The sequence below is a fragment of the Chiloscyllium plagiosum genome, unplaced genomic scaffold (assembly GCF_037043375.1).
Source record: "Chiloscyllium plagiosum isolate Xiang-an unplaced genomic scaffold, Cpla_swu_hap1 HiC_scaffold_14, whole genome shotgun sequence".
Classification (NCBI taxonomy): Eukaryota; Metazoa; Chordata; class Chondrichthyes; order Orectolobiformes; family Hemiscylliidae; genus Chiloscyllium; species Chiloscyllium plagiosum.
Genome location: NW_028270152.1, coordinates 47782139 through 47800709, shown reverse-complemented (window position 1 = coordinate 47800709; position 18571 = coordinate 47782139). Strand labels below are relative to the sequence as shown.

At 38.0% G+C, this 18571-nt stretch overlaps 1 protein-coding gene and 1 long non-coding RNA gene across 7 annotated transcripts in view; one reads left to right on the top strand and one right to left on the bottom strand.

The window, feature by feature from the left end:
• slc25a26 (solute carrier family 25 member 26) overlaps positions 1-18571 on the bottom strand; it is a 203286-nt gene that overhangs the window by 26610 nt on the left and 158105 nt on the right. The window lies entirely within an intron of this gene.
• Positions 1326-18571, top strand: part of LOC122559066 (uncharacterized) — a 40664-nt gene continuing 23418 nt past the window's right edge. Inside the window, exons 1-2 of the long non-coding RNA XR_006314324.2 lie at positions 1326-1415; positions 16058-16295. This is a non-coding gene — a long non-coding RNA (uncharacterized LOC122559066). The remainder of the gene's footprint in view (positions 1416-16057; positions 16296-18571) is intronic.

Below are 18571 nucleotides of genomic sequence, written 5' to 3'. Positions count from 1 at the left end.
CACCACCTTTTACTTGAATTCTTTCACAAGCACATTATTCTTCCAGGTGGCAAAGATCACAAGTTTGGAAGATACAATCAGAAGAGTCTGCAGTGCATTGTATAGATGGTACACACTGCAATCAATGTCTGTCAATAGCAGAAGCAATGTTTAAGCTCTTCCATAGGGTGCTGATTTATCCTAGATAGTGGTGAACCTCAAGTGTTCTTGGAGCTGCACTCATTCACGCAAGGGAATGGTATTTCATCGCACGTGTCATAAATATATAATTTCTATGGATTTTACAACAAATTGTAATCTCTTTTTTAGATGAACGTAAGGAGCTTTAAAAGAAATGGTCACCACGAGCTATCTGACCTCTCAGCCAGACTAAGAAAGCAGACTATACTCCCTCAAGAAGGATGTACATTTCCACTGGGATAAACAGAAACCCATTTAGAATGGTCTCCCTGGTGGGGTAACCAGCTCTGCCACAACACACTGAACCTGAAAGAATGAGAACCAGTTAAAATAACGACTGGCACAAAGACAATGAAATGGGACTATCCTCGAGGTCTGAGCTAACTTAATACCACATATGGAAGCAGGAAGTGACAGCTTGGGATAGCAGCTATGTTGGGTTTTGAATGTATAAATTCTGGCTCACAGCTATTTTGAGCAGTGAGCACAGGAGGACCTGTGAAAACGGTTCCAGGCCACAGCAAAAAAAAAGACAAAGCAAGTGTGAATAACATGTAAGACATGGAATTTCCTTTCATTACTGACAATAATGTAGGAAGGGGCCGGACTGAAAAGGAATCCAGGCAGTTTTCAAATGACATGCCAGCAGAACCTTCATGGAAAAGTGGCCTTCTCTTGAAGCTCCCTGAACTTGCTTCACCTGTTGGGTCTACACTATTCTACTACAAAAGCCGATGCAACTGCCGACAGAGTCTTCAACTTCAACCCTGTACTCCAAGCAACAAACATTTCAACTATAGGCCCTGCAATACTGTCATAAAGGGCTGAACAAAATTTCATTTTTATCTGGATCTTTTATCCTTAACCTTAGTACACATTGAGTTAAAGCTTTATTCAGTAAATGGAGTCACTCAATTTTTTTTTAGCCTATGGTATTTCCCTTTTAATTTATCAGTGAGTCCATTTAAAAAAAATCAACAGCAAAGCTTTAGTCTAGTAGTAAAGGATTGCATGGTCATGGTACACACCCGATTTGCACATTGGACATCATTATATCACTTGAAAAACAGAATCATAAAACAAGTTCTGTAACCCTTTCAGTATGCACATTTCTGAATGAAACATGGTAATGCTCACACCAGCTAATCTGCTGTGACATTACAATATCTGATTTTCACTGTCAGCATGTGTGTAAGGAGGTGAAGGGTGTATAAAGAAGGTACAGCTTGACAATGGTAAGTAAACATAAAGCAGAGCTTATCTCAGTATTAAGTATCTACAGTTATTCTGATACAATACTTCAATTTGATGTTAACAGCATTGGAGTTTTTCTGCATGACAAGTTAAGAAACAAGAACATGCAAAACAGGCAATCTAATGCTTGGCAGACAGGTGGAATTACATCACATGTTTACATATCCGGTTGCCATTATAAATGTTGTTATTGAATTGGAGATTGCACATACACAGGCAAACACATTGAACTACAGGATTTTTGTGCAGTGGATTCAAACTCTGAACCCAATATTTGAAATGAAACCAAAGTTAATGTGATTATCCACTGGATCATTCAATCCCTCTTTCAGTTCATTGTGTATTGCTTACAATTATGTGCTATTTTTTGAGTAACTGCTTTACCAGTACACTGAAAATTGTATTCTTTGCTAATTTGAAAGTCAAAGGAAAATTGATTGCAGTACATATTACATAATATTATACAACACTGATAAATCACATTGAGCACGTTTGTCAACTTTGCATTTACTCAGTGAAAAACATACTATTTAAGACATACTGTATGTTACCTTGAGTAGCAAATAGTTAGTAGTACAGTATAGGTTCAACTTAATTTCTAGTGGCCTGTGACCATTTGTAAACCACACAAACTTAGGTGTCATAGCAACTCCTTGATTGAATTACTCGTAACTTACTATCAACTATTACACGATACCTCTGTCAGTCATGCAGAATATTGATCCTGAGGGCAGTGAGACCATGAATCATGACCTGAAGATAGACAGCTTTATCGGTTCAATACTATGATTACTATAGCTAATACAGTAACAATGAGCTAACATTGATCTCCCATGGCTTAGTGACAAACTGTAGACATGCAACTGAACTTAAGACATTTTGTTACCATATCTTCCAGAATGCAACAAAAAAGGTTAGAGCTTTTCTCAAACCTACTGTCATGGCTAATAAATGAGAGGGATTTATTTCAATTTTCTAGCAGAAGTGTGCTTGACAGACACCTGTCACTGTACATTTATTATCAGCAGAGACAGGAAATGGCAGTGAGAAGAAATCAATGCCATTGCTGTACACAGAGCTGACAAAATGAAACCTCTGAGGATGTTTGTCATCTTTGACAGAAAGTATTCTCTCCAGGGACATCTCAAAATTTCACTAGAAAGGTCAGTGCTGATCTCCTTTGCCAAATACTTGCAATTTAAGTGTGCTTAGAAAATGCCTGCTTACTACTGGGCTCAGCACACACTGGATCTTTTTTAATTCATTTCTGAATTAAACAAGGATGCATTTCTGAAAATCAATGGCAGGTGACCTTGAAAAAGCTTGGTTTGTCAGAAGAAAATAGGTCATTTCAACTTCGTTAGGAAACCTGTCAACACCAATTTTCTCGGGTACATTCTTGGGCTTCAGTCTAAATTGGTACAAAAGAAATATTGCTTAACCAACAGTCTGATTTGAATTGATTCCCTGCCTTGCAACATTTTACTTGTAGTAACCGACAAAGACAAATGGAATATATTGGTCATTATCATGTATCTATGAAAGAAATTGTACAGAAAATTGAAAATCTAAAGGACACCTTGGACACCAGCACACAGCGTTAAAAATATGAGACGGCAAGAGGTACTTTGTGAATACTAATACAACCACAAAATATTGAGAATGTTGGAAATATTCACAGCATCTATTGAGAGAAAGAAAATTTGAGCTTCATTCTTTTTACGCTTTTGAAATTCTTTGCAGCTGAAAAGTTCTAATATAGGTCAGAAGAGAATCAGAATCAGGCTGTTTTTCAATTCGGAGGAAAGTACAGTCTGACAAATGATTACATAATTCAGTGCCAGCTTTTTTTGGGAACCATTTTGGGATAGGTCTCTAAAATAAATGCAAAGTACTTTAGATGCTGGAAATCTGAAATAAAAATCAACAGAGCTGGAAATATTCAGCAGGTCTTTCAGGATCTATGGCAGGAAAAAGAGAAAGGATTAAGATGACCTGGGAAGTTGCAGATGGAGATAGATACATTGCTTGGGTGGGAAATATCTGGCAGATGGAGCCTAATGTTGGAAAATGGATGAAGTTGTTCACTTTGGCAGAAAGAATCAAGAAACAGAGTATTAGTTAAATAGAGGTGGATGTAGAGTTCTGAGTGCAGAGGAATTCAGTTGTTCTCGTGCAAGAGTCACAAAAATGTCAGTATGTCAGTACAGCATGTAATCAAGGAGGAATTTTACCTAAAAGGGTGTTATCCTTCAGTTATATAGGACATTGGTAAGACAACATCTTGAATACCACATGCAGTTTTAGTCTCGTTATTTAAGACATAATGTAAATGGAGTTTGTTTCAGAGCTTTACTCAACTGACATCAGGAACGAGTGAGTTGCCTTATGGGGATAGGCTAGAAATGTTATTACTAGAGTTTAGAAGAGTGAGTGGGACTTGACTGAAGTGTCTAGGATCCTGAAGGGTCCTGACAAAGAGGACATGAAAAAGATATTTCCTTTTACCGGTCAGTCCAGAATGAGGAGACGCTGTTATAAAACTGGGGTCATCCTTTCATGACGAAGATAAGGTGAATATTTCTTTGTGTGAATTTGAATCACTCTGCCTCAGAAACAAGTGGAGGCAGGGTCGGTGAATATCTTTAAGACAGAAGTGGATGGATTCTTGCTTGGACAGGGAGATTTAAGGTTATCAAGGGTGGATGGGAATGTGGAATTCAAAACACAAACTGACCAGCCATGATTGTATTGAATGGAACAGCAGGTTCTTGGGGCTGATTGGTTACTTTTACTCCTATTTTATATGTTCCTTCACATAATCTTTTGTACTTCTCATAAACACATGTTTATTTTGAAGAAAGAACAACCTTCAAGAGATTTTAAAGGAATCATGAATTAAATGGAGTTCATTTTTTTACCAAAAAGACACTATACATGCGATACTTTAACAGCTGAAATGCAATAGAATATTAGCACAAATTCAGAACCAACATCTGCGTTCAGGCTTGCTAATGCTAGTGTAATGTTACCTATAGGTTTTCAGCAGCATAGCTTAAAAGATGATTGACTGCTTGTGCATACAAAATTACATTTTCTTTCATCAGGCTGGAAGTAATGTATAAAGTTTTCCATTTGATTAGAAGAACATGTCAGTCAAAGCCCTTTACAAATAAGAGTCCAAATCGGTTGGTGAAGCAAAGGAATCTAGGATTGCATATATATAAAATGCTGATGGATAAAGCAATTTTTTTTCAAAAAACAAACAAGCACTGGAGTTACTTTCTAAAGAATAAGCGTAAAACAAAATAATTATATTATCCAAGATCACACTTAAGAGTACTATGTATATTCCATGTCATAGATGTGAGATACAAGCATTGGAGAAGCTACAAACAGATGAACAAAGGTGATGCCAAACAAAGAGGCTATTTGTCAAGAACAGACTTTTAATCCAGAAAGAACAGGATTAAGATCTTTAAGATCAAGAAAGAATTTAATTGGGTAGCTGTTTTTACAAAACATTTTAGTTGGCAAGAGTCCAGAACTAGAGCCCATACATATGTTAATCACTACTAAATCCAACAGACAATTAAGAGTAACTTCTTTATCCAGGGTTCAGTAAGAAGGAGGAACTAACTACTGCATAGATTGTATTAGCATACATGCAGTGAATAGTAAGCAAAACAAAACAAAAATAAAAGAGAACAGACTCAAAAGCTATTCTGATATGTTCAAATGAGGATAAGAGGCAGAAGGTTCATGTGGAGCCGTAGCATGGATTACTTGAGTCAAATGGCCAGTTACTGTATTATATATCCCATATAATTCCATTATTGTATAAGATAAACGATTTGACATATAACAATTATTGTTTTCCCCAGGTAGCCACAGAAACAGGCATAAAAAACCTTGTAAGTGTTAATGAGAAGCCTAATGTCTACTGAATGAACCTTTTTAGAAATTGGGCTTGTTCCAATGCATTTTGTTTGTACCCACAGCTCAGGAAACTTTTTTTTATTGCCTTTCATGGGAAGCCAGCACTGCTGCATGGTCTCTCTCGTAAAGTTCATTTGCCTTCCCCTCCTTGGTCCTCTTTCCTCACCATACCTGAGTGACATGGCCAGGGGTTGTTGCTAGCAAAGGAACTCAGAGCTCATCCAAAAACTACAAGGCTCAACACCCAGCTTCAGGCCTCTGTCTGAGAGTCTGGATCTGAAAGCAAGTTCAAATTCATTTCTATCCCAAAGTCTTTAAAGCAAAAATCTAAATGGCAATTTTCAACAAAACAAAAAGGCTCGTCAATCAGAACATCCACCAATACCTACTGACATCCAGTGAAAGGCAGCAATTTCTCTTCACAATCTTAGGCCACCTTAATAATCTCATAGCACAGAGCATTCTTACGGTAAGCACTTCATATAATGTATGCAAATTAGAAAGGGCAGCAGGACCAAGTCTGGCATTCCCGTTACTGCAGTTTTTTTTTGGATCGTTTTAAATGCACCATCTTCAAATAAAAGCTTTTACATTAAGCACAGGCTTTTAAAACCTTACAAAGCTATCGTCACCCATTAATGTGTGGGCTTTAAGTGCTATAAAATCTGCTGTAATCCCTGGTGAAACTGCACTTGGCGTAGTAGGAATACTGCACCAGATAACATTTGAAAACATAAGATGAAGCAAACTCAAGCTTGAAGTCAAGTATCCAATGCATAAACAACCAAAACATTTTAACTATTATGTATACAATAGCAGTGCAATTATACTTGCACCTTAATAAGACAGGTAAAACAAACAGGTCAGGTGATTGAAGCTATCATTAAAAAGTAGGTTAGTCTGTAAGGCATAGAAACAGAAGTAAATTATTCAGCCCATTGAGACTGCTCTATCACTCACTGAGGTCATGGCTGATTTGGCAACTTCCAACTGCACTTTTCTGGCCTTTTTTTTCCTCATAGCCCTTTACTCTCTTACTGATGAAAAATTTGTCTACCTCAGCTTTGAGAGACCTCAGCGCAAAAAAAACCTCCACAGATTCACTGCCTACTGAGAGAAGAAATTCCTCCTCATCTCTAGTTTTGAGGACCCTTTCAAAAACAGGGAGAAAAATAGTGAAGAGAGGGTTGGATTTCCTGTGGAGGAGCAATCTCTTGCAGATACGCCAGGAAACAGCTGCGCAGTTCTAACAGAAGATTGCGATCAATGTTTCTTCAGAAATACAGAGCTGACAGTTCCCTGGTAAAATGCAGAACTGTCTAGGAAAGGCAAACCATGGCCCATTTTAGACACCAGTCAGCTGCTGTATCCTTAAATTTTAAGAATCAGAGAGTCACTCTGACAATTGCTGTCAAAGGTCGGTATGGTGTCAGGTGGGCAGGTGTTAGAATGGCGGGTGCGAGTGTTCACAGTAGGTTGAGGTAAGCTGGTCGTAACAGTTCCAGCAGAGGGAGGGGATGGGGAGTGGGGTCGCAGAGAGGAAAGGGGATTCTCAAATTGAGTGGTGTTCAGCTCCAGTGACAGGCACTATCAGGATCCCACGTTGAGAGGTGTTTAGGGTTACTGTCTGTGGAGTCTGCAGGAGGCACAGTTTTCAGCTTTTGAGATGGTCAGGGATGGTCAGCCTAATAATTAACCAAGAATAACTATTTCTTCAACTTTAAGGAATGCTCCAAATTCTTTAGTTCAAATGGATACTTTCAGGTGCTTTCATCCATGGGGAATTGCTCCAAAAGGAGTGAGATTTATAAACAATGAGGAGAATGAGAGATTTGATTAATAATTGAGAATGACAATGAGAGAGTGAGGCTGTACAGTTGACAATCAGGGAACTGAATGTGTAGCAGTTATATATGCCGATGACACCAAGATAGGAAGAAAATTATGTTATCAAGAAGAGACAGAGATTCTGTGAAAGGATACAGACACGCTAAATGAGTGGACAAGAACTTGGTTTGTGGAGAATAAATATGGGTAAATATGAACTCATATTTTTGGCATTTAATTGCAGAATTTATTGGTAGAGATTGGGATTGCTGGCACATGAATCAAAGAAGGCTCGTGAGTAAATACAACAGGCGATTGACAGGACAAACTGAATGTTGCAGTTTATTGCACTGGGTATGAATGCAAAAGAGAAGTTTACTGCAGATGTACAGGCTTTGGTGAGACCACATCTCAAATACAGTGTATAGTTTCGAGTTACTTACTTGAAAAAAGGTGTCATGGCTTTTGAAATGCTTAAGCGAAGGTTCACTCTTCCAATGGAGTTTAGAAAATGAGAGGTGATATTATTGGCATATAGAGGATCTTGAGGACACTGGATCCAGAACTTGTTTCCTCTTCTGGGAGACTAAAACTTCAGAACACACTTTACAGATAAATGTCACACTTTTAGAGTCATATAGCACTCTGTTCAATCATCCATGGTGACCAAGTTTCCCAAACAAAACTAGTTTCACTTTCCTGCATTTAGTCCATATCCTTCTAAACCTTTCCTATTCATGTACCTATCCAAACCTCTTAAAAATTGTAACTGTGCCTACATCTACCACTTCCTCTAGTGGTTCATTCCACAATCAAAATCAACCTTGGTATGAAAAAGGTGCCCCTCAAGAATCTTTTAAATATTTCTCTTTCCACGTGAAAAATGTGCCCCTTAATTTTAAACTCCCCCAGCCGAGGGAAAATAAATTTGCTATTCACCTTATCTGTGCCCCTCATATTTGTAAATGTCCAAAAGTTCATGCCTCAACCTCTTGTGCTCTAGTGAAAACTGTCTCAGCCTATCCAACCTTTTCTTATAACTCAAACCCTCTAGTCCCAGCAACATCCTTGTCAATATTTTCTGACCCCCCTCTCCAATTTAATACTCTTCCCATAGCAGAGCAACCAAAAGTGTACACAGTACTCCAAAATTGGCCTCACCAACATCCCATATAAACCCAACATGATGCCCCAATGCATATACTCAATGGTCTGAGCAAAAAAGGCACACGTATTAAATGCCTTCTTAACCATCCTGTATACGTGTGATGCAACTTTCAAAGATCTATGCACCTTCACCCCCTTCGGTCTCTGTTCAACAACACTCCCCAGGGCTCTAACATTAACGGTCTAAGTCCTGCCCTTGTTCACATTACTAAAATGCAACACCTCACATTTATCCAAATTAAATTCCATCTGCCACTCCTCAGTCCATTGGCCCAGGTGATCAAGTTGGAGATGAGAATTTTGTTTTACTTTTACAGTGTGGCTAGAACATGGAATTCTCTTCCCCATAAAATATTAGCGGTTGGGTCCTCAAATTTATTCATGGCTGAGTTAGATAAATGTTTGATTGATGAGGGAGTATAGGGTTCTATGGTGGAGTGATCTTAATGAATTGTAATGTCGGCTCAAAAGGTCTATTATTGCTCCTATGTTCCGACAGAAACATTTTACGATTCACAGACAACACTGTGAACTCCACATACCCAGGGAGTGGCTATTAGTGATTTCACACTTCAGTTCAATAAATTGCATAAACACAAGTAACAATCTCTGATCAAACCGCTGCTCTCCTATTGACCTATTTGGTGGGGAAACATTGTTGTATTCTGGGAACTTTGAACTGCTGGTGTGGCTAACATGAGACTAATGTACTTGCAAAATTCTAATAACTGAGCAATAGAATGAGCAACTCATTATGCGATTTCAAGTTGCTGACTTAAAGATTCAACAGGTTACCGACAAGAGACTAAATTGGTCTTTAAAATAATTCCATAGTTCCAAAAGGATATGAAATAAATCTATCACAACATCTTTGCTCCAAATAAATCACTTAACATTACTGAATAAATTAACATTTTAATGCATTTCTAATGTATTTAACCCCTTTGAGAGAAATCTGACAAATTGCAGCTGCCCTCATAGCATAATGCACTGATCCAAAGTAACTGAATGGTAGTGTACAAGATTCATGGCTACATATGTAAAGATTGTGATCCTTAATTGCTAAGATGACAATAAATACCATTGTGCATTAGAAAAGCCATGTTTTCTTGTGGCTGCTGTTTAACTTTCATATTTGAAAAATTACTGATAATCATTGATTATTCAAACATTTTTTCACTACTATCCATCAAAGCAGAAGTATATACGCAGGAGTGTCCTGTGGCTATCCCCGTCTCAAACAAGTATGCTGTTTTTGAAAATATAGCAGGTGATGGACCCTCAGGGGAATTAGCACTGCAAGCCAAGTTTCCGGTACTGAGGCTACCTCCACTGTCGTGAGGAGTATGTCAGGTTCCAAGCAATCGATTATGATAGGAGACTGTCTCAGCAGGGGCACAGATAGACATTTCTGCAATTGACAGTGAGACATCAGAATGGTGCGATGCCTTCCTGGTGCCAGGGTCAAGGATGTCTCAGAGAGGGTGGAGAATCTTCTCAAAGAGGAGAGTGACCAGTAGAAACATGTTGGTGCCAATGACATAGGAAAACAAAGGGATGAGATTCTAAAGAAATACTATAGGAAATTGGGCAGGAGGTTAAAACATTGGTCCTCGAAGGTGATATCTGGATTCCGCCCACGTGCTAGTGAGAGTTGGAAAAGGAGGATAGATAAGGTTAATGTATGGCTGAGGAGTATGGGACAGGGATTCACATTTTTGGAATCTCTTCAGGGGTAGAAGTAACCTGTTTAAGAAGCAAGAATTCAGCAGAATCTGTGTTTAAGTGAAGGATGAATAACAGGACTAGACAAAGCTCTGATCTTAACAGAGTATCCTCAACACTCAAGCTTTGACTAAATACTCACTAAATCTGTGGAAATCATATACCAAGGTGAGTGACTGTCTGCAAAAGCATATCCAGAATACAGCAATGCATGTGTTTTTTTAAAATTTAAAATTTAAAAACAATTATCCAATTAAAAACAATTATCCAATTGTTTTTTGAGAGAAAGCAGGTTCTCATTATAAATACAGACATCATAAGTTAATATTCATAATTTAACCTTAATTAAATTCTTAAATGAAAAAAACTAACAGTTAATTTCTAAAATAGTAGCTTGGATTTGGTAGATATTTCTTAAGATGAAAAATCTAAATTATATAACTACAATCCCATGGTTAAGAATGTATTAATTTGAAAAAGATAGAGGTTTTGATCTGCAGATTACACCCATAATGGTCTACAATGTACAAACAAATTATGGGTATTAAATTCACTTTGCAGAACAATCTTTAATTAGCTGGGAATTAGCATCTACAACATCTGCACATATAAATTTTGGAAAATTTCTAGCTGTTGCAATTGTTGATAATTGAAAACATAGTGTTAACTTATTGCAGACATTGTAAAAAATGATCATTGTTGAATGTCTTCATTTAATATTGGGAATGTACTTGTCAAACAATTCTACCTGTCAGTTATAAACTTGCTTCTCTCTGTGAATCATCACTATGTGTTTACAGAAAATGAATTAAAGTTGTCACTATGAGTATAAAAACAACCGTGCAGAGCCTTAAGATTTTTCCAAAACTTGCTGATGGACAAAATGGGTATTAGTGAAGGGCAATTATATTTCACACAAATTAGGGTGAGGAATGGAGTTGGCTCAGTATTATGGCTCCTTTCCAAGATGATAATCCTTACCATGAGAAATAATTCTCAACAAATGTTAAATTATCTTCACATTGTGCTTTGGTTGTTAAACAGTTGAAGTCTGTTTGCCTATAGCAAGTGAAGGAACTACAAAAACACCTCACTTGACTGTTACACTTGAGTACTTTAAGTACGCTTTTTTCACAAAAGCTTAAAGAATACACGGAAAGTCTCTCAACAGCTCAAACCAGACCATTTTTTTCCCCAAGTTTGTACAGTGGATTTGTAATTTTGTTGAAATAATTGTTCCTTTCCTTAATAAGAATACAAGTATTAGCAATTGTCTTGGGAAATTAACATCTCAGTCCTTAGGTATTCACTAACATCTGTTTGGATTATGTTTCTCCATGGCCAGCATCAGGCAGCATAAAATAATTATAAATAACATTAGTATGTGATAATGTAATCTAGCCAAGTGTGTGGTCATGCACGTGTGTGTACGAAAGAGAGAGTGAGAAAGACAGAAAGAAAGACAGAAAGACAGAAAGACAGAAAGAGAGAAAGAAAGAAAAAAAGAGTCAGAGAGAGAGAGAGAGAGAGTGAGTGAGAGTGAGAGTGTGTGTGTGTGTGTGTGTGTGTGTGTGTGTGTGTGCGCGCGTGTTTTGTGCGTACATACAATCCCTGAACACAATATTTGACATCTCAATGTTATTCTTCCACCATTTTCATTAACAATTCTTCAGACCACATTTATAGTAGGAACTGTTTTTGGAAACATATCCTTGTAATGGCACAATCCAAACCTTTGATTCTCACAAGCTTTTCAACACGTTTTCCGAGAAATTATTTTCACTGAAGGTTTAAGCAAAAAGAAAAGTCAAAAGGGCATATTCCACTCAACAATCAGATTCATGCATTAAACTGAATGCATTAAAATTTTGTCTCACTTTTTAAGTCAACTGATCATGACACCTGTTTTATTGATGCTACTGAACGTTCAGAACAAGGTTCTAACTCCTAATGTCTACGCTACAGAACGGAAGAGATTTTGAGAAGAGAATTTCCAGTTTTTCAAAAGGCAAAGAGAGGTTTTAAGCAAAGATTGTCTCTAGGGAACACAAAAAGTTGCAAGGGGAGCAACTAATCAAGGGCAAGAGAACATCTGACCTCCCTCCATTATCCTTTGGAGAGAAAGCATGAGTGATAGAGAGGAAATGGATGGGGAAATTAAGGGATGGTAACAATGCAACATGTAGAGAACTAAAAGATAAAAAGGCTTCAGTAGACAGTAAAACTGAATCTGTAGGACTAAGGAAGCGCAAAGGGGAATAACTTGTAAGAAATAAAAAGCCTTTTCAAGAGATAGACATGGAGTTCCTCTATTTCCGTATCTAAAATTTATTACCTGAGGCAGCATTTAGTACCTGCCTGCAAATGATTTTGTTAAAAACATTACTCCGATTTCCTGGTGAATTCATTCCCATTGTCCTGTCTTCAACAAACCCAGAAACTGTCCTCAAGTAAAGTACAATGCCATCCACACTGGTCCCTACTTCCAAGCTCAAGATGGGCACGTGAAGATTCTTCCTTTAAATTTTGCATGACCAAATAATTGGGCCATCTGCTAAATTTTACTCCTGGTTTGCTGTTCCTTTTTAACTCCAGTTGCAGTGGAGTATTTGGTTTTAGTTATTCCTTTGTCCCATCAACATACAGTCGTCCCTGGTGTTCTCCAAGAGATTTTCCCGTGAACCCATCTGATGTCTCATTGACTTGTTCCACCTTAGCATTGTCTGAAAAGGCAGCATGTAGACAACAACATTCAGCTCCACCTCACCATTTCCTCTCTCGACCCCTCTACAATCTAAATTGCCAGATGTTTGTCTGACATTCTGTGTTGAGATGAGCAGAAGTGCCTTCTGATTAAATTTTGGGAAAACTGAAGCCATGGTTCCTGCCCTGATCTCAAATACCAATCCCTCACCGCTGATTTCAATCTCTCCTTGTCAACTGGCCCAACCAGACTGACTACAATTTCATGTTAGATCTTGAGGTGGGTTTTATAGCACATATCCATGTCATCACCTTTGTAATATTGCTCATCTGTGCTCTTACTTCACTTCTTGTGTTGCATCATCTATGTCCTTGTTATCTCCAAATGTGACCATTCTAACTTACTTTTGTCAGCACTCCTGCACTTTGTCCTCTTCAAATTGGAGATCACCCAATCTTCTGTCCTCACCATGATATTACGGCCAGCTTCTGGCTGATGTCCCCTAATGCATTAGTTCCTGACAGGATTCCCCAAGCTGTTAAGTACCCAGGTAAGGAGGTTATGAACTGGATCCTCTTCTTTATTTACTCCTCTTCATTGCGACCAAGAAATAATTTACAAAGGACCCTTTTCCTTATGGATACCTTTCTTACTTGCAAACAGCTGATAGTTGAATATTGTGTTGGTTGCCATGGAGGTTACCAGTCTGTGCTGACTTGCCTCTTTCCCTTATTTGAATGCATGTGCCCATCTAATCTGGTTTCTTGAACATAATCATTACATTTTTGGTGGCTGCACCCTCAGGTTCCAAAGCCCTCAGCTCTGAAATTCCCTCACTAAACCTTTCTAATCTCGTTCCCCCTTTTCAGCCTATACTGTGCTCAGCACCATGTTCTCTGGAATCATCCACTTGCTTTGTGAAACTTGTAAGTGAATACCACATTGTATTAAGGGGCATTAAGAATGAACTTCACCAGCTTACAGTTTTCTCAGAGCAAGACTCACTGCATTGAAGCAAAGTTGTGGGTCTAATGGCACATAGTTTTAAGGCATAGGAATGAAGTTACAGTACACTTCATTCAGAAAAAAAATCTATGAATAGGTCTAACTGGTCCCTTAAAGGACTTTAAGAAGAAAACCAAAAGAGCTACTAGCATCCATAGTCTATTGAGGTAAAAGATAAACTCTTGAGCTACTGTTTTCAAACATGTACCCAGGTAAAGGAGTCCAGTAGTGGGAAATGAAAGACTTGCATGAATGTGCAAAAATGTGAAAAGGCTTGATTTAGTACTTTTCCATCGCCATTCTAGCCAAAGACCTGTTAGTTCTTGTACCAAATCATGCCTATTAAATTAGAATAGCTTCAAACAGATTTCAGTGGACAATGTCAAATATTTTCAAGTGAGCTGACTAATCTGATCGAGTCACAATGTTCAAAGCTTGGTGTAAATGATTGTTATTTGACTATATACTGGAATGTAATGGAAGTAATCCTTGCCCTTCTTAAATCAACTAATCAGTGAGAAAGTGGTCTTTAAGCAATAAAGTTTGTTTAGTCCTTTGAGAGCGAAAATTCTCTCCAGTTTTTTTTGAGTTGTTCAGTCATATTTTCTTTGATACATCTGCAAAAATAATCCTCTGGATGTTCAACAATTCGTGTAATGAAATGAGAAATATATGTATCAAGCAAGATAATCAAATTAGATGCTCTGACAAGAAAACAAAATATTGCAACTCTTCCTTCTACTACTCTCTAATGAGGAACTGGTACAATTGGATCAAGGCTCATTTTGATCTTTAAATATGTTTGTCCAAATTTCCAGAGACCAGACACATAAGCTACATGTGAAGTTTCTGAGAAGATTCAAGTTGTAAGGGGCAATTTTCCTGTTCTCAGGGAAATTTCCCAGGGACCCTGTCGAATGCTTCAGTCTTTTCAATCGGAGACTTCAGGTCAGAGACCTCATGTCTGACACCCTGACTGCTCCCCTGACCAAATCCCCAACTGTGCCCTTAACCACCCAATGTTTCAACCATCATTTAACTCAACCATTCCCCAAAGTACCATCCTATCCATTCACCCACTCTCACAATTACTCGCACTGGACCCTTAAGCTGGCCATTTGGTAAATAAAAGGAGTATGGCCTGTTTTCTCCTGGATGCTACAGTACAGTCCCCTGATAGATCCTAGTAAAGCTAGCATCACAAGACCCAGGAAGAAAAATAAAGCAGAGCCAAGGCAGATGTCTGTTTAATTGAGCAGACAATCAGATGGCAGCCGCTGCTCTTTGGAAGATCCAGGTCATTGCTTTTAAAAGCAATCAAGTTAAACTGGTTTTCATCTCGACTCAGCGACTGCATTGATTTCATGTGACCATTGTTGCAGATAAAACTATAATTCAATTTTCAGCAGGTCTGGCAGCATCTGTGGAGTGAAAACAGAGTTAACGATTCAGGTCCAGTGACTCTTCTTCAGAGTTCACCCGAAAGATAAACTCTGCTTTCTCTCCAGAAATGTTGCCAGACCTGCTGAATTTCTCCAACAATGTCTAGTTTTGTATCAGATTTCCAGTTCCTTGTTTTTGATATAATTAAAATTTACTCATTTGGACCTCAAAACTATGGGTGAAATCGTATAGGGATCCAATTGACATGAGCTATGGTAAGATTTGTGGCAGGAATTCTACAAGAAGTCAGGAAAGGTTGATCTCAATGTTGGGAGCAACTCATGCCATCTTTTATATTTCTGACAAATGGTGTGGTGAGTCAGCAATGAGTTGCCAATTGATGATGATTATTGCTCATTAAATGCTTAGTTGACGGCACAACTTGCCTCATTAATATGCAGTCTCCCACCTTATCAAACATGTAAATGAGCTGGACAGTGAGAAAACTCAACATGGATGCCAGAGAAGGTACTTTTGTGTCACCTGCAACTAAACTACCACTCAGGGCATGATCCATGGGCATCAGCCACATATACTCCTCACCCACAGACACTGGCCTCCAACATCTGCCAAACCCTCACATATATCATGATATTTTTCCAATATATTAGCAAGCTATTGAGGAAGCACAGTCTTACTAAAAAATGGCTGGAACAATGCTCAGGGTAGGTGTAGTAAGCATTAGTTTAATGGGTGAAAGCACAGGATTTATGTTTGCTGAATACTAGGACATCATAGCAACAGATAAATGAAGCAGCCTTTTGGAAAGGTTAAATGTGTTTAATTTTCACCCATTTTTTCATCTATTTGCAGTGCATGCAGAATGAAGATGCTTAAGGATCTGATGCGGATTATCGGTATTCTATGCTGGTGGTGCTTAAGCATCTCAATAATGTGTAAGTAAGCAGCAACGGCATTAGAAAAGGCCACTATCAGCTGAAGGATAAGCACCATTTGTCCAACTTCCAAGGTCCTTACGTGAGCTACATAATAATGATTCCTAGTCTATCATGTCAGCGTTACAGTGCTTTGCACTGAATGATCTGTGAAGGTGAGTGTTGAATTTTCATTCAGGGTTGGAAGGGTGTCAGTGCTTCAGACATGTCCCTCTTGATGACATTAACAAAGATGGCATTGATGCAGGTACAGACAGGTAAAATGAGTGTATTGTGGTTAGACAATAATTTTGGCTGCTATGTGAGTGAGTATCATGGTTTTCTTACTGTTGTGCCATGATTGTGCAAATGAGGGGCAATGTTTTGGATTGCTAATACTTGCCTAGGTGCACAATGGCCTTTCAAAGATCCTGTGGGCACAAGAGGTGATGGACATCCGCTGAATGGCAAGTTGTTCTGGGAATAACACATGACAAGATGGAGTGGTAATCAGACATGAGGTCCATCAGAGGGGGACAGTAGGTAATTAACTTGGCAAGTTTGATAAGATACAACGAGAAAACTTGCTAGCTTTGTGGGGAAAAATGCTTAACACAACTCAGCTAAGCCATAAGGAAGATTCAGGCCAATATTTCCCTTAATCAGGATAATCAATATTTGTTCCATTGTATTTAGATATGGATTTGCAATGTAATGTTGTATTTTTGCATATCTCCAGCTACAAAATCAACAGACTCTAAACAATGTTCTTCCAAAACAGGATTGCTAATTAAAGTAATTCTCTGATAGAAATTGACAGTGATGAGCAAGAGTATAAATGAAGATAAGCCTGTAGACTTCAATTTTTATTTAAATCGGACAGCATGCAGAAAAGGGCATTTCATCCCAAAGTAATGAAGAAAATGTCAAAGATTTGACTGAAGCAATTATACACTTCTACTGGAAAAAATGGTTCAGAAAGTTAAAGGAGCATTCAGTCCTTTATTAGAACAGGAAAACAAAGGGATGCTGCAATCTGACTAAAACATTAACAAAGTTGTGCACAACATTTCTTGTAACATCAAAAGAAAATAGGTTTGCATACGTGTCAAATAACAGCAAGAATAAACAAATTCTGATAAAATCACATTTTCAGAGACTGACACGGCAAAGCTTTCCCCCATCAGCCCAGTACAGTGCATACCCAAAGATTTTCTACAATGCAGCAAAATAATTCAGATAAATGCTAACTGTTTAATTTTCTAATTTGAGTGGTCATTTTCAAAGTCCACACAGATAGTTGGTGGCGCAGTTATCTTGTTCATCTGATATCTTCAGTGTGAGACCAGAGACATTTTATGGAGCCAACAGAAGTATTTGTGGCACCATAACAAATTTAAAAAATAAAATTCATTCTCAGAACCAAGGTATAGCAATCCCTTTCTGGACCAATGTTTAATGCACGTCAACATCAAATACCAATAAAGGGAGCACACACGTTATTCCATGGCACCAATAAAACCATCACAAAATTCATATACTCACCACAACATTTAACAGGTAGGCTCTCAGCTGAAGTAGGAAGGCACTTGGACTGACAAGTGAAAACTCGTAACAAGGTTGAAATGGTAACTGAATCACAATTAAATCTGGACATTGTCCCCCTATACCCATTTAGCAGATAAGAGTCATTCTTGAACAGCTGATCTGCTAGTGTCTCAGCACCTTTTGCATTAAGTCTTCTCACATACACACACAGATACCACACCACAACAGGAACTTCTATGTATCACAAATTTCTTGATCATTTGGAAAGTATTATTGCAACTAATGCCATTGTTGACATTCTACAATGTAACTCAAGACCAAATCCCTTCCACCAATTTTTATATTCCTAAGATTTCATTCCAAACATGATTTGATTTCAATAAAATTGTTCTTTGTACAAGCACAATCTGAAGCAGACAGCACCATTTGTGCTCGTAAAACAAAAATGCAAGTGGAGTTGTCTTACTGAGAGATAGAATAGAAATGGGTCAGCTTCGCCTGCTCCACTCACAAAGCATGCCATCTGTCTAAACATGTATAGAAACAGTATTCATTTTAATAGAAATCTGTAGTCAGAACCTGTTTGTGTGAACATAACACCTGAGTCTACATTCTTTCTCATATTTGTTGCTCAATTGACTCTCATCAATAAAGTACATAAGATGGGGAAGTTTGGTGGAAAAATCTCACCCCTTCCTTGTCTTTTCCTTGATAACATTTGTAGCTACGTTTACTATAACTTTAAACTGTTTATGAAAGAACTTCTTGTTATTACAATCTGAAAGCTACAATATAAACATTAAACCTTGTTCAAAAGTTGTCATTTTTCATGTCTATAAATCACTTAAAGGTACTAGTTCCAAGAAATATTCTTTTCAGGATAAAGCAGGAGAACAGAAATGGG